This window comes from Camelus bactrianus, chromosome 25 (genome assembly GCF_048773025.1).
Source record: "Camelus bactrianus isolate YW-2024 breed Bactrian camel chromosome 25, ASM4877302v1, whole genome shotgun sequence".
NCBI classification, from domain to species: domain Eukaryota; kingdom Metazoa; phylum Chordata; class Mammalia; order Artiodactyla; family Camelidae; genus Camelus; species Camelus bactrianus.
This window is the reverse complement of record NC_133563.1, coordinates 5768694-5794688: the sequence shown is the minus strand read 5'-3', so window position 1 is coordinate 5794688 and position 25995 is coordinate 5768694.

Sequence of the window (25995 nt, the reverse complement as noted above, 5' to 3'; positions counted from 1 at the left end):
GGATCTGCGGAGGAAAAGAGTCCCGCGGAGGGATAAAGGGGCTCTGTCTCAGCGTTTCTGCCACGTCTATTTTCTGCCATGTCTATTTTCTGCCATTGAAAACCCTATTTAGCCACTTTGATGCAGGCTGAATAGGTGGGGCATCATTTTACCACCATTTGTTTAATTGCACTTTGGCAAATGTCAAGTCCTAGTCTGTGTACCTGGACTGTGGCGGACGAAATGAGGCCGGGCAGCCTCCTGCTGGGCTTTCTGTCTGGCAGACAGCACCTCCCTGACCTTCACTCCACTAGGAATTGCGGACTCCTAGGGACGTGTCGACCGAATAAGGTTTCCAGTGGCTTTCTTCTCTTCAGGGTAAATATCAGAGATCAGCCAACACAGAAGATGCTTGCCGCTACTCCAGCTCCAGAGCTCACCCTGAGAGCAAACTCAGTGACGACTTGGAGCATGCAAAGTAAAAACAAACTAAACATGTTTCTGCGTTTGGTCACTTCCAAATTAGTCTCATACTTACAATTTATCCAGGGCTGTGTCTCATTCATTTCCTTCTCATCGGTTACCTGTCTTTGGCCAACTAATCATTATCAGTGATTCTTTTTCCAGCACATGGATGGGAAGCAGGGAGGAAGAAAAAAAGAACTGGTTTCTTGTTTGAGTTAAATTCAATTTCACAAGCAAGTTGAGTGCATGCTAATAGCCAGTTATTCTGCCTGGTATGAGGGATAAAAGGACTGGAGATTATAGACAAGTGATGGGAAAGACCAGTTGATACTCAATGATGAGAAGTTAGTACACACGCTGGGGGAGACAGGAGAGTCACTCAACTCTGCCTTGGTGGGCATGGGAAAGGATCAGGGAAGGCTTCTTGGAGGAGGTGACAGCTAGTCTCAGTCCTGAAGATTGAATAAGAGTTACCTAGACAAATGAGTGAGAAGGGGGTGAAGACATTTAATGCAGAGGACAGCTTATACAAAGGTTCTAAAGTGAGTACATGGCATGAATTATATTGCATACAATTTACTTTCAAACACTTCAGCCAAGACTGAGAGACGTATGTGTAAGTTTCATCTACACCCTAGCAGCAATTTGTTAACATCTAAAGTACCCTGAGGAGGAATGCACATTCCTGAGTGTTTGTAAGCTTTGATAGATGCTAACTGGACATCACACTCCAGAGGTACTATCTACAAGAGTTTCCACCATCTTTTTTTCCTTCCAACTTTATTAAGATATTATTGACTTATATGTAAGTTTAGGACGTACAATGTGATAACTTGATACATGTATATATTACAAAATGATTACTACAATAATGTTAGTTAACACTTTCATCCCCTCACATAAAATCGTGGTTTTTTGTGGTGATAAAATTTCAAATCTATTCTATTAACAACTTTCAAATATGTAATACAATATTGTTAATGACAGTCGCCATGCTGGACATTGAATCTCCAGAATATACTTATCTTATTGCTGGGAGTTTGTACTTTTGACTAACATCTCCCATCTCCCCCACCTCCAGTCCCTGGCAACCACCATTCTATTCTCTATTTCCATGAGTTTGGCTTTTTTAGATTCCCCATATAATTGAGAATTTGTTGTTGTTGTTCAAGACAAATATTTGTCTTTCCATATCTGACTTATTTCACTTAGCATAATGTCCTCAAGGTCCATCCATGTTGTTGCAAAGGCAGGATTACCTTCTTTTTTTTTAATGGGTGAATAATGTTTATATGTATATATATGTTCCTTATATAGTGACTTTATATGGATACTTAGGTTCCCATGTCTTGGTCATTGTGGGGAATGCTGCAATGAACATGGTGGCACAAATATCTCTTCAAGATAATGTTTTCATTTTCTTTGGATATATACCCAGAACGGAGATTGCTGGATCATATGGTAGTTCTATTTTTAATTTTTTGAGAAGATCCATACTGTTTTCCATAGTGGCTGTACAAATTTGCATTTCCACCAACAGTGCACAAGGGTTCCCTTCTCTCCACACCCTCGTCAACAGTTGTCTATTGTCTTTTAATGGTAGCTATTCTGACAGGTGTGGGGTGATATCTTACCGTGGTTTGATTTCCATTTCCCTGATGCTTAGTGATGATTAGAACATATTTTTCATGTACCTGTTGACCATTTGTATATCTTCTTTGGAAAAATCTCTAATCAAAGCCCTATGCCCATTTTTTTGATTGGATTGTTTGGTTTTTTGCTATTGAGTTGTATGACTTTCTTCTATATTTCGAATATTAACCCCTTATCAGATAGATGGTTTGCAAGTATTTTCTCCTGTTCTCTAAGTTGCCTTTTTATTTGTATAATTCTTTCCCTTTTTTGTGCAAAACTTTTTAGTTTGATGTAGTCCCCTTTGGGTTTTTTTTTTTTTCCTTCCACTTTTGTTGCTTGTTCTTTTAGTGTCGTATCCAAAAACTCTTTGCCAAGACCAGTGTCAGGGGCCTTCTCCCTATATTCTCTTCTAGCAATTTCACAGTTTTGGGTCTTGCATTTCAGGCTTTAATAATTTTGAGTTAATTTTTGTGAGTGTTGTAAAATAGGGATCTAATTGCATTTTTCTGCATATGCTTGTCAAGTTTTCCCATCACCATTTATTGGAAAGACTATCCTTTCCCCGCTGAGTCTTCTTGGCTTCCTTGCCAAATACTAGTTGGCCATATATATGTGGGTTTACTTCTGGGTAGAGTTTCAGCAATCTACTTTCCACTAGCACTAGAGTTTGTTCATTTGTATAATGGGCTTAGAAATACTTTTCATTTGTTAAATGAATGATGAAAATGACATGTGGATACCTAGAAATATGATAGTGGCCCCCCGTGCTTACACTAGCAGCTTGTAAGAATTCTGCAAGCTCAGGGGTTTACACCCCCTCATAATGGCTCGTCAAACCAAAGACTCCATCTGATCTGTGTGCCGCACGTAACCGATGAGGCTATTGCCTGATTCCAACTAGTAGCCCAGAGGAATTCCACTAGAATATTGTCTCATCATGCAAGGTGTGTGTCCGAGAGCAAAGAGCTCATCAAACTTAGGGAAAAAAGATCGTGCATGTTTGTAGCGTCTACTTATTAGTTAAAGTTTGTATATACAGCAGAATTTGGTCTGGGTCTTGGTTTCAATGCAGCCTACTCAATGCAACCAACCCCTTAGCGGCAGACATGGTGGAGGAGATCTACAATCCTCTGCTCCCTCTATTCATGATAGGCTGTAGATACCCTACACTAAAAACCTAGCAATTATAAGCAGTCAGATTGGCTGGAGTACGTTTCTGGCAGCATGATTCCTTTGTTTTTAACCGCACGAGCCATCCTTCCCCGCCGCTCCAGAGAGGGAGTTATCCAAGGTGGCTCAATTCAGCTGAGCAGCAGGAAGGACAGAATCCCATGGAAAGGAGCCCGAAAGTCCAGCCAGGAAGACAAGACCAGTTCTGACAAATCTGCAGGGGGACACAGGGACAAAAATGAGACCACTTGGAGACTGGGAGCTGAGAGCAGGATGGAAAGGGGTGTGAAGCACACGTTAGGATGGGCGAGTCAGGACTGAGGCTGTGAACAGCAGGTGACTGACTGCCAGAGCACACCTTTGTCATAGTGCCAGAGCATGTTGTATACATGCAGCTGGACACTGGCCAACTACCACGGCCAAGTTTATGACCTGGTGCTTCTCCACTTACCTTCCCTGAGTCTGCTCCACCACCTGTGCTTCCCAAGCTAATGGCATCACCACCCACTTGACAATCATCTCGGGCATCTCTAACACCATCTCCCCAATTTTAATCAACCACCAGGTCTAAAAACTTCTACCAACTAAGTATGTCTTGACCCCCTCCCCAGTTGCCTTGATTCTGACTTTCATCCTTTCTCCGTGGGACCACTGCTGCAGCCCACACTGCAAGAGGTTCCTCGTGGCCTTTCTGCTTACAGCGTCTCCCTCTCCATGCCTGCCTCTCTATCAAGCCACAGCTGCCCCTCTACCCTTAAGAGGCTCCCCATTGTCCTTAGGAGACCGAATTCCAGACATGGTGTATTAGAACAGTTTTATTACAAGTAATAGAAACTGAAATAGGACTATTTGGAGTGAAAGGGGAAATTTTATTAGCTTACAGAGGTGAATTGGAGGAAATACACAGGTTACGTCCCAGGAATTTGAATCAGGAGCTCAAATACCATTGGAATTTTTTCTCTTCCTCTATGAATCATCAACATTATCTTTGCCCTTCTCTGCAAGTCTGAACCATGTCTTCTGGCCACGTGGAGCTCATATCTACCTAGTTGCTAATTCCACTAGAGTGTTGATGAGGCCCCCCTTTTCTTCAACTCTAATTTGAAAACTTCCAGGGAAGACCTGTTGTCCCGGCCAGGATGATGGCCCATCCCCGGTCTAATGAGCACTGCTGGGATGGGAAAGGGAGCCATGACAACTATGTATGTCCATGGTTCGGGGCCAAGAGCACAATGCACCATCAATATTGATGAAAATGGATGTCCTTAGATAATCCACCAAAGTTCTGGCCATGAAAACATGGTCCAAGTAATTTCCTCCCTGGCCAGCTAACCCCTAGCAGTATGGTACAGAAGTGAAGCCCTGATGCTCTGGAGTCACACAGATATAGGTTCAAATCCCCACTCTCCCAGTTATATTAGTTGTGAATAACCCCAGTGAGCCTCAGTTTCCTGATCTGTGAAATGGGAAGGGATGTATAATGTATAATGATGCCCGTGTGAACATTGAAGGAGACAGGTACCATGAACACTTAGAACGAAGCCTGGCTCCCAGTGGGAGCTCAGTCAGCCCTTCCTGCTCCCAGTAGCTCTGGCATGAGCGGGCAGCCTTCAGAAGGCAGCAGGGCCTCCGGCTACTGCCTGCTGCCAAAAGAATGAGCTCAGGGTTACTCAGAGGAACAGTCTGACCTGATTCACAGCACTCCAGTGAAGTGACCCATCTGACATCCCGGAGAAGGCAGTGCCAGGAAGAGGAGTTGCTTGGCACAGGACAGTCTCCAAAAGCAGGGATGAGGGGTCCTTTCAAAGCACCCTGTCTCCCAGCTGGAGGAGGCAACATCTGACAGGAGGTGCTTCTCCCGCGGGATGGTTATATCGCTGCCAGCCTTGCGGGTCACAGCCTGGAATCATCTCTTTATTAAATGATAATTAAGGGGCCCCTATAAAGGGAATCTGGGTATAATTACTTGACTCATTAAGATGCCCAGTCGAAACTGGGAGGCCGTTTTACTCCAGTGGCCACACTCTTAGGCAATTTCTGTGGTTCTGGAAGCAGCAAGTGGAATCTCACTTTTGTGGAGGGTCAGAACCAAGGGCGCGTGTTTAAGTGCACTCATCCCTCCAGAAGGCTCCAGCCAAGCCTCCGATTCAAAGGGCGAGTCCTCCCCTTTCCTGTTCCGACAGATCTAAATTGGTCTTGGAACACAGAACACAAGGAAGGGAGGAGGGACCAGATGGGCAAGGAGTCAGCTCGTTAGTGGCCTCCATGGAGGTGTTTAAATGAAGCAAGTTAAAAGCATATTAGTTTAAATGAGCCTTTTCGTCAATGAAGGGAGGTGTTTAGGTAGGAGACAAATGTAATCATTTTGTGATGGGGCATAATTTGATAATTAATGGGGAAGTTGTGAGTATGATCTTGAGGGAGTCCCAGGAAATGAAGAAATCTGTCTTTATTAAGGAAAACCCAGTGGGAAAAGTTACTGGAATGCAGATAATTCACCAGCAAGGTGCTGGCAGCACATTTTCATTAGATGCATGAGTTGGGGCAGTCTTTCTGCCCCATCTGTGTTTTGTCTTGATTTGTCCAGACCCACTGCTTCTCCTAATGGAAACGCAGACAAGAACAGAGGATGTTGTAGGAGCTGTGAGGCAAACTTAGGTTTATTTCTGCTTCTCAGAAGAGCTGGCCAGAGCCTCTGCCGTGTTCCTTGGGAACGGCAGGGAAAGACGAGCCCACCGGCTGGGCCAGCCAGGCTCCTGCTGCCCCAAGGGCTACGGGCGGTGTGCAGACTCTAGGGGCCAGAAGAGGCGTCTGAGAGGAAAGTCCTAGAAAGGCGCCCGTTGCACAGTGGTTAAGGCAGGGCTCTGGAGCCGGGTGCCTGGATTCGGCTTTCCACTCGAGGACACGATGGTGTGTGACCTCAAGCCAGCGACTCAAGCTTCCTGAGCTTCAGTTTCCTCATGTGTAATGGGGACAATAATTGTGTCTAGCTCACAGGGCCGTTATGAGGCTTAAGTGAGTCATTCCCTGGGAAGCCCTCCCAGCAGTACCTGGCACTTAAAGTCTGCCCAGCAAGTGTTAGTTATTTCCTCGGACTTCACTGCCCAGTATGGGCACCACTAACCATAGGCGGCTGTTGGACACTAGAAATGTGGCTGGTCTGGCTTGGTAAATACTGTGGGTATAAAACAGCTTTCAAAGACTTTGTATAAGAAAAAGAGTACCCTCATAGACATAGTAAACAATCTTATGGTTAACAGGGAAAGAGGGTGGGAAGGGATAAATTTGGGAGTTTGAGACTTACAAATGTTAGCCACTATATATAAAAATAGGCTTTAAAAAAGTTTCTTCTGTATAGCACAGGGAACTATGTTCAATATCTTGTAATAACCTTTAATGAAAAGGAATATATTTTTGTGCATGGCTGGGACATTGTGATGTACACCAGAAATTGACATGTTATAATTGACTGTACTTCAATAAATTAAAAAAAAAAAAAAGAAAAAGAATACAAAATATCTCATTGATAGTTGTTATATTGATTAATTTAAGTTGATATTTTAATTATATGTTGAAATGATAGCATTTTGGATATATCGGGTTAAATAAACACATAGAATAAAAATTGATTTCTCCCTTTTAAAAAAATTTTGGTAAAAAAACACATGACACACAGTTCTCATCTTAATTACATTCATATTGTGTGACACTGATCTCCAGGACTTTTTCATCTTGCAAATCTGCAACTCTATATCCATTAAATGATGACTCCCCTTCTCCTTCTCCCCCTAACTTTTGACAACTACCATTCGACTTTCCGTTTCTAAGAATTTAACTACTTTAATTTTAGAGTAAAAAAATCTGCCAGGGTTAAAGGAGGAGGAATCGAAAATGACTTTATACACTTTTATATTTTTTGAAATTTTTTCATTGAATAGGTGTACTTATTTAGTACTTTAAACATTCAATAAAATAGATCAAAAAAAAAAGAATTTGATTAGATACCTTATATAAATGGAATCAGCATTTGTCTTTTTGTGACTAGTTTATTTCACTTAGCATAATATCTTCAGGGTTTATCCATCTGAACATGGAACACATCCATGTTAGCATGTGACATGATTCCTTTCCTTTTTATGGCTACATAACATTCCATCCTTTTAATGTTTTTAAGTTTTCTATTCTAGAAAACTTAGAATTTAATTTGTGGCTTGTATTGTATTTCTATAGGATGGTGCTAGTTTAGAACCTGCAGTCCTCAACTCCATTAGTCCCAGCTCTTCCTTATAACAACCAATTTGTAATACCTCCTTCACTCTCTTGAAAGGAAAGTTACAGATAATATAACTCATCCATATGCATAATTAAAAAAAATCAATATAATGGCCTAATATAATGGCCTAATGATAATGTGAAGGATAAATGAAAGAAATCTATGGGGAAGAATGTATTTCAACTTATGGCTAGACATAAGTACTTGAAGACAAAATAATCAGACGCTTGAATACATTTGCAGAATCGCTCTTAATGGGGTCACTGTTAATGCCGAGAACTAATTTAAATTCTAGCAAAGACACTGCCATCAGAAGTGTGATTTTCTGAAATGAAACAACTCAGTCAAATTCCAGCAAAACAAAGTACAATTTGTTATTTACATGGTTACATTCTTGTGAAACTGAGTATAAATTTAAATGGAGCAAAATATATATTTGGAAACTGTAGTTAGATTCTAAGCTCAGAGACCAAAAAATTACTCTGGGTTCCTCTTGATTTCTAAATACCCCAAATAAATAGGACATTCATCTAGGTGAGAAGTCTGTTTATAGTCTATGTAAGTTGTGCAGAATGGTCCTGTGCGTCGTAGGACGTCTTGTACCCCCGTGCACCCTGTGTGCCTACTGGAGACCGGTGGCATCCTCCAGTCCCTGGGGTGACTGAAAGCACCCCCTCTGCTTTCCCACGTTCTGGCTCAGCGTCAACAGAGCCCCTGAGGAGCAGCGGTATTGTATACTGAGAAACAGCATGGAGGTCCCAAAGGTCCGGTGTTCAGTGGGCTGCCTGCTTCCTTGCCTGAATGTCCCATCCCTGGTCTTATACCTCAACAAGAGGCTAGTCCTCCGATCCAGCACCAGCCACCCTCCAGCAGGGACCATAGCCTAGACTGCAGTTCTTCTGGAACCTTAAACACAGCAGACTTAGTATCTTTCCCGTGGAATCTCTGCCTTCCCTGACATCCAGGTGTCAGTGTGGCCAATGCTTTCTCAGGGCTGGAAACTTTTTTCTCCCTCTAACCTTACTCCCGACCCTGGCATGTGGCAGAGTCACAAAAGCCTGTTCTTTCTTTGCCCACAGTCCTCTCTCCTATGGCCCATTTCCAGCTCCCTGCCCCTCCCTCCTAGCCAGCCTTCTCGGTGGTCCCCGCATCGCTCTCCTGACTTCCAGCTTCTCCCCACCACATCCCATCCTAACCCTCTGCTGCTCCACTCTTATTAGCTGCCTGTGGGCAAGTGTGTTAGCCTCCAGGTACCTCCTTCCTCGTCTATTAATGGGATCACAACACCTGCCTTGTGGGGCTGCCATAGACCATACAAGAATGTGCTTGTGGACCAAGCCATGGCCTGGAGCACAGGAGAAAACAAGCAAACGCGTGGTCCCTAGACCCCGCTTTCTCTTCTTCAGCCTGTTCCTTTTCCCTGTGCACCGAGCCAAATATTCGCCCACATCTCAAGTCATCCCAGCCAGGCAGATGTGCCAGAAGACCATAGGGGAGCTAGAATGTCACTAGAAATGGAATGAGATGAAGACATTTGTGTTCACTAGAAGACAGTGATGGGCGGTAAGATTCCCAAGGGGCATGAGACATTACAGCAGGTGGTCAGGTGACTGGGCTTGCTGGGCGGCGTGGGTGAATTTGGGTGGGGCAGAATCGCAGAGGTGACAGCGGCTGTGGCCCTCACCCCCTTGATCCTGCACGCCCTCCATGCTCAGTCTGCAGTCTCTCTTCCAGATAAATATCAAGCAAATATTTTTAGCACATAAATTTGAAGGAGTGTCTGATTGATGCCAGCCCAGGAAGGCCTTGTCTCTTCATCTGGGTATGGCCGCGTTCCCACACCCCAGGGCCCACCTGCTTTGGGATTCTTTTCCTGCCCGGTCCATCCTTGACCATCCTTCCTTTCTTGGAATACCCACCAAGCACACTCCCAGCAGACTTCTCACTGGGGCTGCCTTGTTTCCCAGTGAAGTGATGACTCTCTGAGGGGCAGGGACAGCACCTTCTACTTCCTCCATCCCTCACAGCCCCGGATGCAGCTGTGCTAAATGATGCACATAAATGTGACATGAAGGAAGGCTAAAGACAAATCAGAGGATTAAGGAAGAAATGTGGAGTGTGGGGGATGAAGGAGGTTATCAGGCACCGTCCCGACGGATGCCTTAGGGGGTGGCCCTGCCCTCTGGTCCCGTGGCACCTCTTCCGTCAAGAGCTTGCCGGGAATCTCAGAAGGATACACCCGTCTTCCTCTGGCCAGATTTTGCCACCAGTTATGAGACAGAGATCAAAATTAGGTGCAGTCACATCTAACTAAAAAGTTGGAGACCACCTCAGGATACCTTAAGAAGATGGACTTTATCTAAGTGCGCCTACTGGCAGCTGAAGAGGAAATTGTTTTGGCAAGAAAATTGAGCATCCATTTGGAGACCTCCCCACCACCGCCCCAATTTTAAAAAAAAAAAAGCTGGAAAGAAGAAGAGCTCATTCCTAAAGCCATTCCTTCTGAACATAGAACTTATTGGAAACAAAGTTTAACCTTTCTGGGGTTCAAGTTCATTCATTCTTTGCATATACAAATTCAGCAGCTTCTTTATTTCTAAGAACAAAGGCTTGTTGAAAAGAAAAAAGTCTCCTCAGACATCAAATGATTCTTCAGAGGAAACACTTTGATGAGTAAAGTGTAAATGAGGAAGAAACATACGGATTAGATTTCTCGCATAATACACATGGATTTAAGAATTAAGAGGAAAAATCTTTTTGGAAAATATGGTTTGGATTTGGGTTCTGTCTACTCCACAGACGCTGATGAAGTTCAAGAATATGGATTTTCTGTGGGTCTTGCTGTCCACCCTCAGCCTCAGGCATTAGCAATTATTCTTTCTAAAGAGTAACATCAGATGATAAAGGCCAGGGAGGATTTTTAAACAGGCAATTCACAGGTTTGTTTCAGAACCGAATAGCTTTTGTAACAGATTCTCTTCCCACCGGATGGGTTCTAAAGCGTTTTCCAGAAGCATCTGTCTGTTGGCCAGTGCCTGCCGCTCACTAACCAGGCGGAACTCCGAGCCCTGTGTGTTCATGACCTGAAGACACCGTTCTCTGGCAACCAGGCTTGGAGGCTGGCAGTCCCACTTCAAGGAGGCCTCGCCCCTCCCTCGGGTAGACGGTTTTACCAGTTGTGGCTTTGATGCGACATTGTGCGAACGCCACAAAGTCGAGCCCAATGGAGAATGCTTTTTTTTCAGTCAGCACAAGCTTTTACTCAGTGTAGATATGGGATTAAGTGGCATTAGGGATGTGAAAGGCATTGATGCTTAGTGGGGCACATGGAAGGTACGCATCATATTCTGGTTATGTCTGAAAAATCTGAGAATATTCTCCTCTGACCCCTGAGGATGGGAGCTGCTCATCCCACACAGCCCTGCTAGGGGGCGGGCCCGATGCTAAGGACCAGGCAGCCCGGGTTCCCTGCGCTGACACACGCTGGGCGAATGAGTCTCCATCCAGGGGACCTGAGGTTGGGTTACAGAGATTTCTGTTGTCTGGGCACTGGGCTGGATGGCGCATAGAGTAAACCCGAGGACAGCCCCCTTTTCCCTTGTGCTCAGAGAAGTCCTGGCCACAGAGAGGAAGAGAAATGAAGTGGAGGCACAGCGAAAACAGATGAGAGGCTGTTCCTCCTTCTCCAAACCAGCAGCAGGTCCCATCAGTTTACTCCCAAGTACGGCTCTTTTTAAAAACAAACAAACAAACAAACAAAGAAGGCTGCTTTATTGAGAAGTAATTCACATACCGTGTAATTCATCTGTTTAAAGTGTACAATCCAATGGCTTTTTGGATATTCACAGAGATGTGCAACCCTCACCGTAGTCAATGTTTTCATCATTGTAGAATGTTTTCATCATCTCAGAAGGACCCCCCCCATTTAGCTGTCTCCTCTCCTCCCATCACCCCTCCCCCAGCCCTAGGCAACCACCAATCCACCTTCTGTCTCTATAGATTTTCCTGTTCTGGACTTTAGCCAGATTGACTCATATCATATGTGGCCTTTTGTGACTGGTTTCTTACATTCAGTGTAATGTTTTGAAGGTTTATCCACAACATCATATGTGTCAGGACTTCATCCTTTTTATGGCTGGATAATATTCCACTGTATGAATATACCAGATCTGTATCCATCCACCAGCTGATAGGCATTTGGGTCGTTGTCACCTTTTGGCTCTTATGAGTAGTGGTGCTATGAACATTCATGTACCCCAAGTATGTCTTGACCCTGGGCTTCTCGCCACCTCTGGTGTCTCCATGTTGGCCTAAACCATTGCCTGCTGGAATCCCACCTGATCTCAGTCCCCAGCCTTCTCCCTCTCCAGTCCACTCTCCACTTGACCTCCAGAAGGATCTTGTAGAAATGTAAATTGGGTGATGGTGTCACTCCTTAGTTTAAAACTCCTCAACGGATTCCCATTGTGGTAGAAAAGAAATCCAAACTCCACTCCATGGTCAACAAGGTTCTGTGTGATCATGCCCGCCAGACATTCCTTTCCTTTCCAGCAGTTATGCTCCCCCTCACTCAGTCCCCTCCAGACTCATGGCCCCCCTCGTGGTCTTCTCTTCCTTAACGCAGCCTTCCCTCTGCCTGGAATTTCAAGTGGCTGACACCTCCTTGTCATTCGCATTGTAGTTTCAGGGTCATCTCCTCAGGGAAGCACTCAATGACCAACTCGGGCAAAGTTGGGTGCACCTACTTACCCCCGCCCCCCTTAAATTCTTTCTCACTGCATTTGCTTTTTCCTTCATACAATTTACAGAATTTGGAATTTCTTGTTTGTTTACCTGTTTCTAACTCATCTTCCCCCAGCATAAAGTCTTATTTTATTTACAGCTGTAGCCTTAAGGTTTAGAACAGTGGTGCCTGCTGTTGACAGAATAAATGTGGGTTCTGTAGAGATGAAGAGAGGACTTTGGTTAACTCCAGTTTCTAGATCCAGTCTTTCCTGGGGCCCCCTCTTGGCTACCAGGAGACACCCCTGTGTTCTCATAGTAAGCTCCTCTTTCTTTTCTTTTTTTTTTTTTTTTGAGCTAGTTTGAGTGGGTTCTGTTCCTTATGCCTGAACACTCCATGACTTTTTCTGTCAGCTGTTCATTGGTCTCCTTTCAAAACCATTGATCGGCATGACTTGCTTCTTTGTCTCCACTCATTTATAACCCCAAATCTCCCCTCCTCTCCACCTTTCCAAACTCTTAACTTCTGTGTCCCTTTAAAAGCATTTCCATCTGTACACCTATGTTCATAGCAGCACTATTCACAATAGCCAACAGATGGAAGCAACCCAAGTGTCCATCCATGGATAAATGGATAAATAAAACGTGACTGATACATGTGCGCGCGCACACACACACAGAGGAATATTATTCATCCCTAAAAAGGAAGGAAATCCTGTCACATCCAGCAACATGGGTAAATCCTGAGCACATTATGTTAATTGCAATAAGCCAGTTACAAAAAGGCAAATACTGTGTAATTCCATTTACATGAGGTTCCTAAAGTAGTTAAATGCATAGAAACAGAAAGTGGAATGGTGGTTGCCAGGAGCTGGAGGGAGGGGGAAATGGGAACTTGTTTAATGAGAGTTTCAGTTTTGTAGGATGAAAAAGTTTTGGAGATCTGTTTCACAAAATTATAAATATACTTGGCTTTACAAAACTGTACACTTAAAAATGGTGATGATGGAAAGTTTTGTGTTATATGGTTTTTTAACCACAATTTAAGAAAAATCTACAAAGCATCTTCATTCTCCTTCTCTTGCTTCCTCCTTTCCCTCCCTCCCTTCCTGGTTGAGTATCTCTAAGTCTGGGTCACGGCCCATGCTGGGCAAAGTACTAACCAAGATGCAGGCCCTGTCGGAGATGCTCACGGGGCCCCCAGGGCCTGCCTGCTGGACACTCCCTGTTCTGTAGAGCAGAACAACAAGAGGCAGGGCCATTTCCCAAGTGGCCACAGCTGGAGGCATGCTTGGTCGCCAGTGTAGGCTGACTGCATGCCAGGGGTTCCCTATGAGGATGCTTCAGACCAGCTCTGACCTTGTCATAGATTTTTTGGCCAAGGCCAGACTGCCTCCACTTCAGTGCCTTCACTTTTGCTTATTTCCAGTTGACTCCTCTTTTTTCCCAGCATGAATACTGCAGAAACTAGGGTAATAGACTTAAGTAGGCTTTGGGGCATGATGACTAAGAACACTGTTGAGGAGAAAATATTTTAAAATGAGTCTGCACGGGAGGAACCGTGTCATCCCTAAGCCTCTTACTGTGTGGTCAGAAAACCCCTATATAAGTAGTAAGTGGATTTAATTCACTCTTAACAGCAGTGACAAAGATAGTACCTTTATTGTACACTTACTGTTTTTCTAAGGAATCAGAATAGACTATTCATGTTCCCTCATAAAGCCGTTACTGCCATCTCCATTTTACAGATGAGGGAATGGAGATGCAGAGAGTAACTTGCCAAAGGTCATGAGGCCAAGAAGGAGAGCCAGGACTTGAACACATGCCTGTCTGAGTCCCAGGTCAGACCACCACAGACCTCTCTCACTAGTCCATCAACATTTAGCAAGTTCCCAATGAGGACAAATCCCTGCACTAGGCTGTAATGAGGCCCCAGAATAAGAGAGAAAGAACCCACACCCAGGGAATGGCCAAAGAATGATTTTAAATAGGCACACAGAAGTATCTCTTCAATATCTGTGAATGGGAGCTGAATATACATGAGTTGACTCCACATGGAAGAGAACAGTAAACAGTCTAGCTGGGCCTTTGACTCATGGAATCTCAGAGCTGGAAGGCACCCGGGAGTCATCTCATCCCATTTCCCACCCAGGGCAGGGATCTCGTCTACAGACTCTGTGGTAGTTCCCCTGCCAACCTAAAGGTATCCAAGCCAATATTTTTGTTTTCCAGCTTTTTCTTTTCAATTGAAGTCTAGTTGATTTACAATGTTGTGTTAATTTCTGGTGTACAGCATAGTGATTTATTGATTGATCCTCTGATTGATTGATTGATTGATTGATCAGCACAGTGATACTGTTGATTCTAACAAGTCTCAGTGGGGTTTTGTTGGATTCCTTTTCATGTTCTTTTTCACTATAGGCCATTCCAAGGTACTGAATATAGTTCCCTGTGCTATACAGTAGGACCTTGTTGTTTATCTATTTTATATATAGTAGTTAGTATCTACAAATCTCAAACTCCCCATTTATCCCTCTCTGCTGTTTTCCAGCTTCTGATTATTCTAAAGTTCCTACTTTTCATCAGCCAGATATACCTCCCTTTGGGGAATTCTCCCATTGGTTCAGTTTTTACCCAGGATCTATATCAAATAAATCACCTTTCTAATGCTATGGTTGCCCATCTTCACGTGGAGAAAGAGAACAGGCAGTGACAACCGACACTACTCCAGGACCATCACAGTAACCCCACTAAATAGAAGAAATGATTCCTTATCTAAGGGCTCTGAAGCTAAGAGATGTCGAGAAAGTTGTCTAAGGTCACACAGCCCAGGAATACTAGAGAAGAGACTTGCGCACAAACTCACCCCTTTTCTGCTCTACTACATGGCCTCCCAAAGTCAGTTATCAAATAGTCCTTATCTTCTCCTCTACAGATCATCTAAATGACCCCAGTTTCTGCAGACTTTCCTTCTCAGAGCACATGTTCTTCAGATTTCTCCTGATGTTGGTCATTCTCTGAACACACCCCAGTCTGTCAGTGTCCCTCTCAAAATGGAACCTAAGACCAGAATACCATTCCCGGTGTGGCCAGACCAACTTGCCTGCCTTGTTTGCCTTCCAAGCCATCTTATCTGCCCAAGATGGTTCACTGACTTTAGAAGCATAGTAGCCCCATCACACATTTGGGCTGGTCCTGGTGTAGCTGCCACCCCAGGTCTTTTCCATATGAGCTAGTTTCAAGTCAAGAGTTCATCTTTCCTTTATTTATACTATTGATTCTAACAGGTCTCAGTGGGGTTCGGTTGGATTCCTTTCTTGGTTTTGAGACTGTATTCCAATGTGTTATATAGCATATTAGCTGCCTCTCTTGCTTTAGGTTATCTGAAAAATTTTAAAGTAGTGATACTTTTAAAGTGACACTTCAGTGCTGTGATAAAATGTTGAACATTCCAGGAGACAGGGCAGAGCCTTGAGATATTCCATTAGAGACCCCTGCCCGCCACCCATAGAGTGGCTATTAATCAATTAATTAATGCTCTTAGGTAGAATTGTCTACCTAGCTATGATTCCAGCAAGCTGTTTTTAACCCTGCCTTTCTCCTCCTCCTTCACAGTTGATACAGTAAAAAAAAGTTAGCAAAATACCTTGCTGAAATTTATCTAAAACATCCTTTCTCCGAGTGTGTTCTGTGGATTACTTGCTCAGTAAGATAATGTTAAGTTCTTTGGTGCAGGACTTCTCAGAGCCTTTAGTGAGTTAACGTGCGCTATGACTGTCAAAAAGGAATTCTAATAGCATACTGGGTTTCTGAAAGCTGGGGTAGGTTTTGTTTATTTGTTTCATTTTTTGTTTTTTGTTTTTTTAGTTTTTAGGGTTTTTTTTAGCTCAGGTGGGATTTATACTCTGAGATTTGCTCACTTGTGGTATTCCCTTGAACTCCAAATCTGGTATTCCTGTGAAAAAAAGGACACATTAGCCTTGCGTGGCTTGTTTAGTGAGCTTCTGCTAATGCCCAGTGATTAACACTTTCTTCTGTAAGGATGGACGCAGACTACCTTTAAATAACCTGCTCTAGAACTTTACTGTGCACGACTACCAAGCTTGGTGATCTGCAGGTTTCAAAAATCTACCTCTTTCCTCCTCTCTCTTAATGACACTTTCTTGTTTCTCAAGGTTTAACCCACAACAACTCTGAAATTCAGCACTGTGATATTTACATGACATTTACCTAGAGATGACATTTTTAACACAGTTAGGTGCCATCTTGGGCTTCATTTCCCTTCTACTGATGCATTTTTCTGCCTTGTCCATTGAACATCACTCTATTGATGGAGAAAATGTAAATGAAACATCCATCAGCCTCATGGTCAAGGCAGATTCCTCTCTGACCCTGCCTCAGGCTTTCATGCTTTCTCTTTGCCTTCCTGGATCTCTGCTCATTCATATCATTTCCTTCAAAACCTGCCTGGACCATCCCTCACTTCGTTCAAGTCTTTCCTGACTAACCACCTCGTGCTCTTCCTTTCTTTGTCATGTGTGTTTTGACTTGTCTTGTTTTCTCTATCTTTTAAAGAATTTATTCAAAATATTTGCTGAGTGCCTACTGTGCTAGGTGTGGGGTATCTAAGAATAGACAAGTCAAAAACAGTCTTGAAGTTAGTAACCTGGCAGGGAAGATAGCTGTTGAACTGGCACTAAGTTATAAAAGGAGACGGATGGTGCTATGGCTGTGATATATCAGCTAGGCTGGGTGTCGATGAAGGTCTTTTTACCAAAGTGATGTTCCAATTGAGAATGAAAGGCTGTGGATGAATTTACTAGAAGAATAGTGAGGGATGGGACTATGATGAATATTCAAATAATAAAAATAGGTCAGAACGGCTGAAGGTCAGAGATTGGGGTTGGGGGGCAGTGCACAGGAGGGCCTGAACTTGACTTATGAGCCATAACAAAGAGTAAAGAGGAATCACAAAAGGACCTGCAACAGGGAAAGGCATCATTGGATTGAACTCTTTTTCCAAACAGTGGACACTGCTCTTTTGTTTTCTCTTCCTGTCCTCTATGTGACTTTAAATGCTCTCCCCACCTTCATTTGAAAGATTGTTCTCAGCACTTTCCAAACACCTCAGATCACCCCAGGCTTTGGCCACTCTGGATACTCTACTTTTGGGGAGGGGTTGCTACCCTTTTGTAAGGATCCTTGGCTCTGTGCACTCTAATTTTGTATATGCCCCTTAACTTGAACTTGTTAGTGATAGAAGGCTTCAGAGAGTGGAGCTGGATTCTGAAGGTGAGGAACGTGCAGTGATGAGGAAAGGAGAAAAGAAGTTTGGTAGAAAGGACAAATACCCTACACGCATGGAGTCTTGGCAGCTGCACAAGCAACACACAGTTCATCTTCTTCAGTAACTTGCGGGAGGACATGATGTACTGGGGCGGGACGCAGCCCAGACCTTGGCTCTGGTACAGGCAGCTGTGTGACCCTGGCCAAGTTACTTCACTACTCTGGGCCTCAGTATCTTTTATTTTCTTTCTAATTTTTGTCTAAATTTTAATAAAATACACATAAATTTTACCATCCTGATCATTATTGAAGTGTACAGTTCAGTTGTTTTTAAATATATTCGTGGGGAGGAGGAAAAAGCTCAATGGTTGAGTGCATGCTTAGCATGCACGAGATCCTGCGTTCAATCCCCAATACCTCCATAAAAAAAATCATTATCTTAAAAAAAAATACATTCATCATGTTGTCCTACCATCACCACTATTCATCCATCTCCACATCTCTTTCCATCCTGTAACAGGGAAATTCTCCACCCATTAAGCAACAACTCCCCATTTTCCCCTCTCCCCCATCCCCTGGCAATCACCATTCTAGTCTCCGTCTCTCTGACTTTGACCTCAGTACCTCAGGTAAGTGGAATCATACAGCCCTTTCATGTCCTTATTTCACTCAGCACAATGTCCTCAAGGTTCACCCATGTTGTAGCATGTTGCAGGATTTCCTTCCTCTTTAAGACTGAATAATATTCCATTGTATGTATATACCAAGATTTTGCCTACCCATTCACCTGTCAGTGGATGCGTGGATTGCTTCCACGTTTCAGCTGTTGTGAAGAGCACTGCTATGTACCGATCTCTCTTTGAGTCTGCTTTCAGTTCTTCTGGATGCATACCCAGGAGTAGGCTTGCTGGATCCCATGGCATTCTATTTTCACTTTTCTGAGGATCCATCATATTGTTTTCCATTTTACATTCCCACCACAGTGCCCAAGGGTTTTGGTTTCTTCACATCCTCACCAACATATGTTTTTGTTGTTGTTGTTGTTATTTTGTTTTGTTTTTGTTTTTTGGATACTAGCCATCCCAATGGGTGTGAGGGTACCTCAGTACCTGACCTATGAACAGCAGGGGTGCAACCGTAGGCTAACCCTGAGCCCCTTCCTCCAAATGTCTGTGTGCTCTGTCTGCAAGTGTGTGTTACAACATGGAAGTTATGTCATGTGGGCCCTCTGCCATCCAGCCCACAACCTCCTTCTTGAACAGTTGGCAAGTCAGAAGCTGGACTACAGAAGCACCATCTGGGAGCAACTTGCTTTGGATTGGAAAGGAGGTGAAAATGTGCTATTCTGTGTTGTTTCCTCAGCCTTCTTTTAATACAGCCCAGTCTTCTGGCTTCTATCAGCAAAAGGGCTCGGCAGGTTGATCACAGGGTTGTAATCTTGCTGGATGGGAGCTTCCCCTCCCCCTGTAGCCAGGTGAGCGATTCATTTTTGGCTGGAAAGAAGTCAGATTCATAGACACTTGCGTGGAAAAGGCGGGATGTTCCACACGGGGGTGGCTTTCTTGAGGAAATATATTTTCAAAAAATACATACGTGCTCTATTTAGGGGATAAAACATGTTACTCAGTGGTCCGTTGTTGCCTGTTTGGTAAGCTTGTGGTGAGCAGCTGCGAGGGGGGAGAATGTTTGCTTTCAAAAGCAAAAATAGTTTCCCCAACTAAACTGGTCCTGGCAGGATAAAGTGAACAGGATGAAAGAGAATTGCTTCAGTTTGGGGAGAACCACCAATGCAAGCACCCCCTCTCTGGGGCCCTTCCCTCATTCAGGCAGTCACCGGGCCTTGCGAGATGCAGGAGGAAGACCAGCAGATGCAGCTCCTGGCAGCCCAGACCCTGGGGCTCCAGGAAGAGCCCCCGAGAATGCTGCCATCACCATGTGAAAACCAGGGGGGCTGTGGGTCCCTTCAGGAAGGATGCAACTTACACAGGAGCAGGAACTCCTCTGTAAGCTGTCAGATCCGATGAAGCAGATCCAGGCAGCTCCTAATGGGGAAAGAACCAGAGAACTGGGCAACTGGGGGCCTGCATCAGCAGGATTTCTGGGTTCTGCTTCCCTGACCTGGCAATATCCCCTATTAGCAAAGCTGTTCCCAGCAGGAGGGGACAGAGCTGCAGGGAGGGCAGGAGGGGCTGAGAGCTCCATCCTTTCCTTCTGCAGCCGTGCTTATGGAATGTCCTTCCTAGATGGCCTAGCGTGGCCCTGACAGCAATGGACGCTGAAGCCCCAAAGGAAGACTCATCATGATGGAAAGAGGGCTGGTGACCTGGGCTCCATGGGAATAAAACCTGGGTCTGGGGCAGGTGGTATTTGAGTCTTGAACATCCAATAGCCCTCCTGTCCCTGGCACAGTCTCTGGCTCTGGGAGTGACTTTCAGGCATGGTGCCATCTGCCACCCCAGCTGGGACACTACGACCATGGGGTGGGGACTGACAAAGTGTGACGGCAGAGTGGACAGTTGTCCATTGCCCTGAAGACACCTGAATCATAGTGCTCCAGGGTTGACAAGATGGCCCAGTTCTCTGACTCCGTGCATGGAACAAATCCAGAAAGTTCTGGGAGAATTCAGGTGGGGTGGAGGGAAGCCTCAGCAGGAAAGGCTCCACTTCCTGCTGATAATGGCATCTTGCAGGTTGCGTGATTAACTGGAAGAATCTGAGACGTGGTTTGTTTGAAGCCCCAGCAGGTGCAGCTTGTGGCACTGGTTCCTGTGGAGACAGGTTTACTGCAGAGTTAATGGAGCTGCTGCTTCCAGGTCCCCGTTCACTTGGCCCGGCCTCCTCCAAGCCTCAGGGAGGTGGCCTAGGACTGGGGCCATACGGCATTTGGTTTTTGTATCAGAGTTCAAGAGTGAGAGCTTTTTATATTGTTTTTCTTTGAAAGGACTTCTACTGTTTTGAATCCCAAACGGAGGGCCCCACAAAACTTGGGAGTTTTGAGTTACACACATGAACCAGGATCCAAGGGAGAAAATCAGAGCATTTTGGAGGACCTTGCAATATCAGAACAGGTCCTGGGGAGGAGAATGGATGTTTTTTGGGGCTTGTCCCAGCCCTTGTGTGGAGAACCAAGACGTGGTCCCTATTCATCACCTTCAAAGGAAAGATGTTCTAAGAAACTTGAAAGTCAAGTATTTTCTGGTTAACACTCCAAATGGGGCACTACCAGTTTCCATCGCTGGTGGAAGTCTAAGAGAAAGAAAGCAAGCAAGGCAGCCCCCTATGATGCCAGGCTGTGGGCCCGGTGGACGGAGGTGCAGGTGCTAGGTGAGGAAGTGGAGGGAGGTCTACCGTGTCTTCAGGGAAATGAAAATTAAAACAATAAGATATGGCTACACACCTATTAGAATGGCCAAAGTCCAGAACACTGACCACACCAAATGCTGACGAGGATGCGGACCAGCAGAAACTCTCCTTCACTGTTGGTGGGAGTGCAAAATGATACAAGCCACTTTGGGTGACAGTTGGATGGTTTCTTACAAAACTAAATACACTCTTACCATATGATCTATCGACTGGGCTGCTTGGCATGTCCCCAAAGGAGGTGAAAATGTATGTCTACACAGTAACCTGCACACAAGTGTCTATAGCAGCTTTATTCATAATCTCCAAAGCTGGGAAGCAACCGAGATGTCTTCCAGCAGGTGAGTAGATAAACTGCGAGTCCATCCAGACAATAGAATGTCATTCAGCACTAATATTAAATGAGCCGTCAAGCCAGGAAGGAATCCGAAAGGCATACTGCTAAGTGAAGAAGCCAATCTGAGAAGGCTATATACTGAATGATTCTAACTACATGATATTGTGGAAAAGACAAAACTATGGGGACAAAAAAAAGGTCAGTTGTTAACCTGAAATTCTGGTGGGAGGAATGAACAGGCAGAGTACAGAGGCCGTTTAGGGCAGTGGAAATCCTCTGTCTGAGACAGAAATGGTGGATACTTGTCAATTATGCATCTATCTAAGCCCGTACAATGTACAACGGCCAGAGTGAGCTGTAAGGTGAACCGGAGACTGGGTGACAGTGATGTATCAGTGTAGGTTTATCAGTCGTGACAGATGTACCACTCCGGTGGGGGTGCTGACAGTGGGGGAGACTCTGCGCGAGTAGGAGCAGGGGGTATATGAGAACTCTTGTATCTTCTGCTCAATTTTCCAGTGACCCAAAAACTCCTCCTAAGAAAAAAATAATTTATTTGAAGAAAAAAAAGTGGAGGCAGCAGGACCTAACTGCAGACCCAAGTGCAGGCCAAAGTGTGTCTGGGCCAGGGGGCCCCAGACAGGATTCCTGTGGAATCAGAGAGAAATGAACAGCCACGGACTGCCTGCCCATGGTCTGTCCTATAACCACTCACTCACACACTTGTTCAGAGAGCATTTACCCAGCACAGCTGTGGGCTGCGTTGGGGATGAATGCTGTTCGGAGCCTGGGCCGAGTGGAGGAGACCTGAGACAAAACCACCCTCCAGAGGCGGATGCAGCACACAGGGAAGGAGCGTGTCCATGCGCATCAGGGATCCGGGGAGTTTCACAGAGCACAGGGTGTCTGAGCTGAGACCTGCCGGAGAATGAAACTCACCAGGCAGGACCAGGGACAGACGTTCCAGGTGCGTCACGGGTGCTGAGGAGCCTGAGTGTGGCCAGCTGGTGGCCATGGGAGGGGCTGGGGGTTCCAGAGTACTAAGTCCCAGCACGGAGTGGAGGGCACGAGGTGGGGCTGGGGGTGAGCAGGAGCTGACGCTGGACACGTGGCTGGGTCGGACCATGCTGACCCCTGAGATGCCAAGGAGCATGGGCTTGATCCCAAACTTCTCTCTCATCAGGTGCTGGCCTCACTGCCTCTCTCTGTAAAGCCTCTCCAGGCTCTTCTCCAACGGGGGTCTTGTGAGGTCAGATCAGATGATCCATGGGAATCATCGAGCATGGCTTAGCTGCTTTAGGTTTTACTATTAACCATTTTGCCACATGGGGCAAAAATACCATCTGCCAGTCACATGAGCATCTCAACAGCAAAGCAGTTGGGGGATGTCAACACACTAAATAAGAAACTTATTTGGAAAAACTAAATATTCTTTCTCCCTCTCCCAGTCTAAGCAGCTGCTCATTAAAGGATTTTCTTAAACAAGATACAACAAATTACAATGGCTTTTTTTTTTTTTTTAAATCAAGGTTTGGAGTAGGATGAGTGGGAAAAGCTGCGGCAGTGGGTCCAGTGTGTGATGTAGACTTTCTTTCCTGTCCTCGGGCCAACTCTGTTCTACCCCTTTGGGGCAGATTTCACAGCCCTGGCCAGCTCCACAGCAGTGCACCCGAAGTTGTGTTTACGCCATTGTTCTAAACTTAAAAGGCAATTCTGCTGCTCACAGCAATGTTATCTGAAAAACCAGTGACAATACAAGCTGATTTACAGGCCAACAGTACATTTCGGGGCATGGGTTACTCAAGAACTCCGATTTTCTCATTTCCCTTTGTAAGTTTCACTTACAAACCCTAGTCCCAGTACAAGGCTTTTTGGCAGTATTAGTCAGGGTTTTCCAGAGACGCAGAACCAACAGGAGATACATATGTCTGCATACGTGAGGAGAGCTATTGTAGAAACTGGCTCACACAGTTGTGGAGGAATACAACCCCAAACCTGCTGTCTACAAGCCGGAGAACCAGGAAGGGTGGTGGTAAGATTCAGTTTGAGTCCAAAGTCCTAATTGTGTGTGGGGTGCAGTGTCTGAGTTTGAAAGTCCAAGAACCAAGAGCAATCACATCAAGATAAAGAGAAGATGGACATCTCAGCTCAGGTGGAGAGGGAACACATTCACCCTGACTCTGTAGTTTTGTTCTATTCAGGCCTTCAACAGATTGGATGCGGCCCACCCACACCAGTCAGGGAGATCTGCTTTATTGTCTACTGATTCAAAAGCCAATCTCTTCAGGAGACACCCTCACTGACACACCCAGAAATGCTTTACCAGCTGGCTGGGTGTCCCCTAGCTCGGTCAAGGTGACACCGAAAATTAACCTCCAGTCCACACATACGGATTCATGGCCATCACCGCTTGGCTTTTCTTGGACCCTTTCTGCTGAAATTATGTAGACGAACAGAAACAGAAATTTCCGGCGGAGACACAATTTTAAGGAGTGGACCTGCAGCTGAGGTGATCCTGGTGGCCAGTGTACACATCCACCTGGACGTTTCCGAGAACGTGGCCGTCTCTGCTGCGCCTGTGTGTGGTGTGGTCTGGCTACTCCCACACAGGAGCTGAGCCTGGCATTTTGCGATTCAACTGTGGTCCAGAGAAAAAGACAGGAAGACATGAAGGCGAGTGTGGGAGTGAGTCGAGGCTTGTGAGCTTGTGTATTTCTGTGGGCAGACACGCCTGTGGCCTCAAGCATCATGTCCTCACGCACGCTGCTCTGGTCAGCGGACTTCCTGACCACACGAAGGAAAACACAACCCTATGGCCCTGAATAGATGCTCTGGCAGACTCGGGCTGTTCTAATGGTAGCTTGGGAGCTCTGAGATTCTGGGTGTTTCTGCAGCTTCCATCCAGCATGTTGAACTGGGATGAGGTTGGGTTTAAGGGCAAACATGATGAACACCAACACAGCAACCTCAGGCAGCAGGAATTCACGCGGTGACCAGCGGCTCCCTCCTGCCTCAGCAGAGTGGGGAACGGCTTCTGCCCAGCCCGTGAAATCGCAGCCTGGAGCTGACCCACGGCTGCGATGAAAATGCAGACCAGCCACTGTCCAGCCTTCGGAATGACTTGGTGGCCATCTTCACTGCTCACAGCAGTGGTAAGACATCTGATCCCAGTTAGTCAGCAGACCTTGACTGTTTAGAGAATTTCAGAAACCTTACAAGAAAACCTCCTCCTGGAGAGTCAGACTCGGGGGTGGGGGTTGCCAAGTGAGAACACCAGGGTTGGTTTGGAGCCGAGCTACCAGGTCAGCGGGCTGACGAGTATGGAGGTGTCAGGGTCACCTACAGCCTCATCCCTCTGTGAACGGCGGCATTTCAGTCCTTGGCCAGTGACTCATCAGAAAATGCTGTTTCTCATTTTGGAAAAACACCCTAGCTCAGCAGGACATTTCACTGTTATCTGTTCTCCCTAGAAATGTGGTGGTGGTGGTGGTGGTGGTGGTGGTGGTGGAGGTAGGTGGGGGGACCCAGGCCCTTTGAAATTAAAGCCATATGGATACCATATTAAAGAAAAAAAGCACAAAACATAACCCAGGCCATTACATTATTGCTGACTGTAGGAATTCAGTATTTATAATTTACATTCTTTCCCATACTTTGCTGTTTTTCAGAAGTGAAGGAAGAACAGAGGTTTATGGCCTGGCCAGATCGTAAATTGGATTCCTGAGGGCAGAGGGAGCGGCTCCAGGAAGGAGGAGCTGCCTTCCAACAGTTTGCAGGATATAGCAAGACATCAGGAAGAGAACCTGATGGAGAGATGGGACCCTGCTTCGAAGAGCACAAGACACCAGTTCTCTTCCACCAACCACGCAACCAGCTGAAATCACACCGTGGCCACAGCTGACAAAGTAAGCATCGGGGTGGGGGGGAGAGAAGAGGCTTGTGCGCCCCAGGGGCTCCTCGCCGTGCATTTGCTGAGGCTGCTGGGAGCAGGGCAGCAGTGTGCAGGGTAGGGGGAGAAACAGGTGGAAACTTGAGTCTGTTAATGGGGCTTAAGATGTGTACAAGGAGCCTGGAACCGGAGAAAGCACGAGGCTCTGGGTGGACCTGATGCCCCCTAGTGGCTGTGTGCTCTTAGGGCAAGTACCTAAGCCTTAGAACCCTGGAAGACAGGATAACACTGAGAACTCACAGGATTGAAGAACGCACGTACATCCGGTGCTGGACACACAGGGATGTGGGGTAGGGTCTCCGGGACATCCTTTCCCTGGAGCTGGAAGTGCCGCTCCGGCATTCAGCTCTCTCGCAAAGCCCCTGAGTGCTGTGGTGGCCACTAGGGAGATTCAGAGGGGGGAGGGGGGCCCAAGAGCCCCATCCAGAGGTCTTTCTGGAAGGAAGGATCCCAGTCCTCCGAATGCTTCTGTCTGGAAGATTTGTTAGCAGTGGCCCCGGTGCACTCATCCCCCTGCTCCTGGCCTGGATTTCATCCTCTCTTAGAGAAGGTAAGAGGATTCTAAACATTTTGAAACCTAGGGAACCTTCAGAAGCCTTTCCCAGGCTGCACCCATAAAATACCCAATCAGCCCGTGATGTGTACTGTTGGAATGAGAAAGTCAGGCGAGTGGGAGCAGTAAGGTTTACAGTCCAGATCTCCCAGTATGGATTGTCCCGTAAATGCTGCCTGCAGTTTGACACTGCAATTAAGGCTATTTTGTGTATACTTCAGACATGAGAATGCAATATTTCAGGTCTTTGGTCTCAGATTTATCTA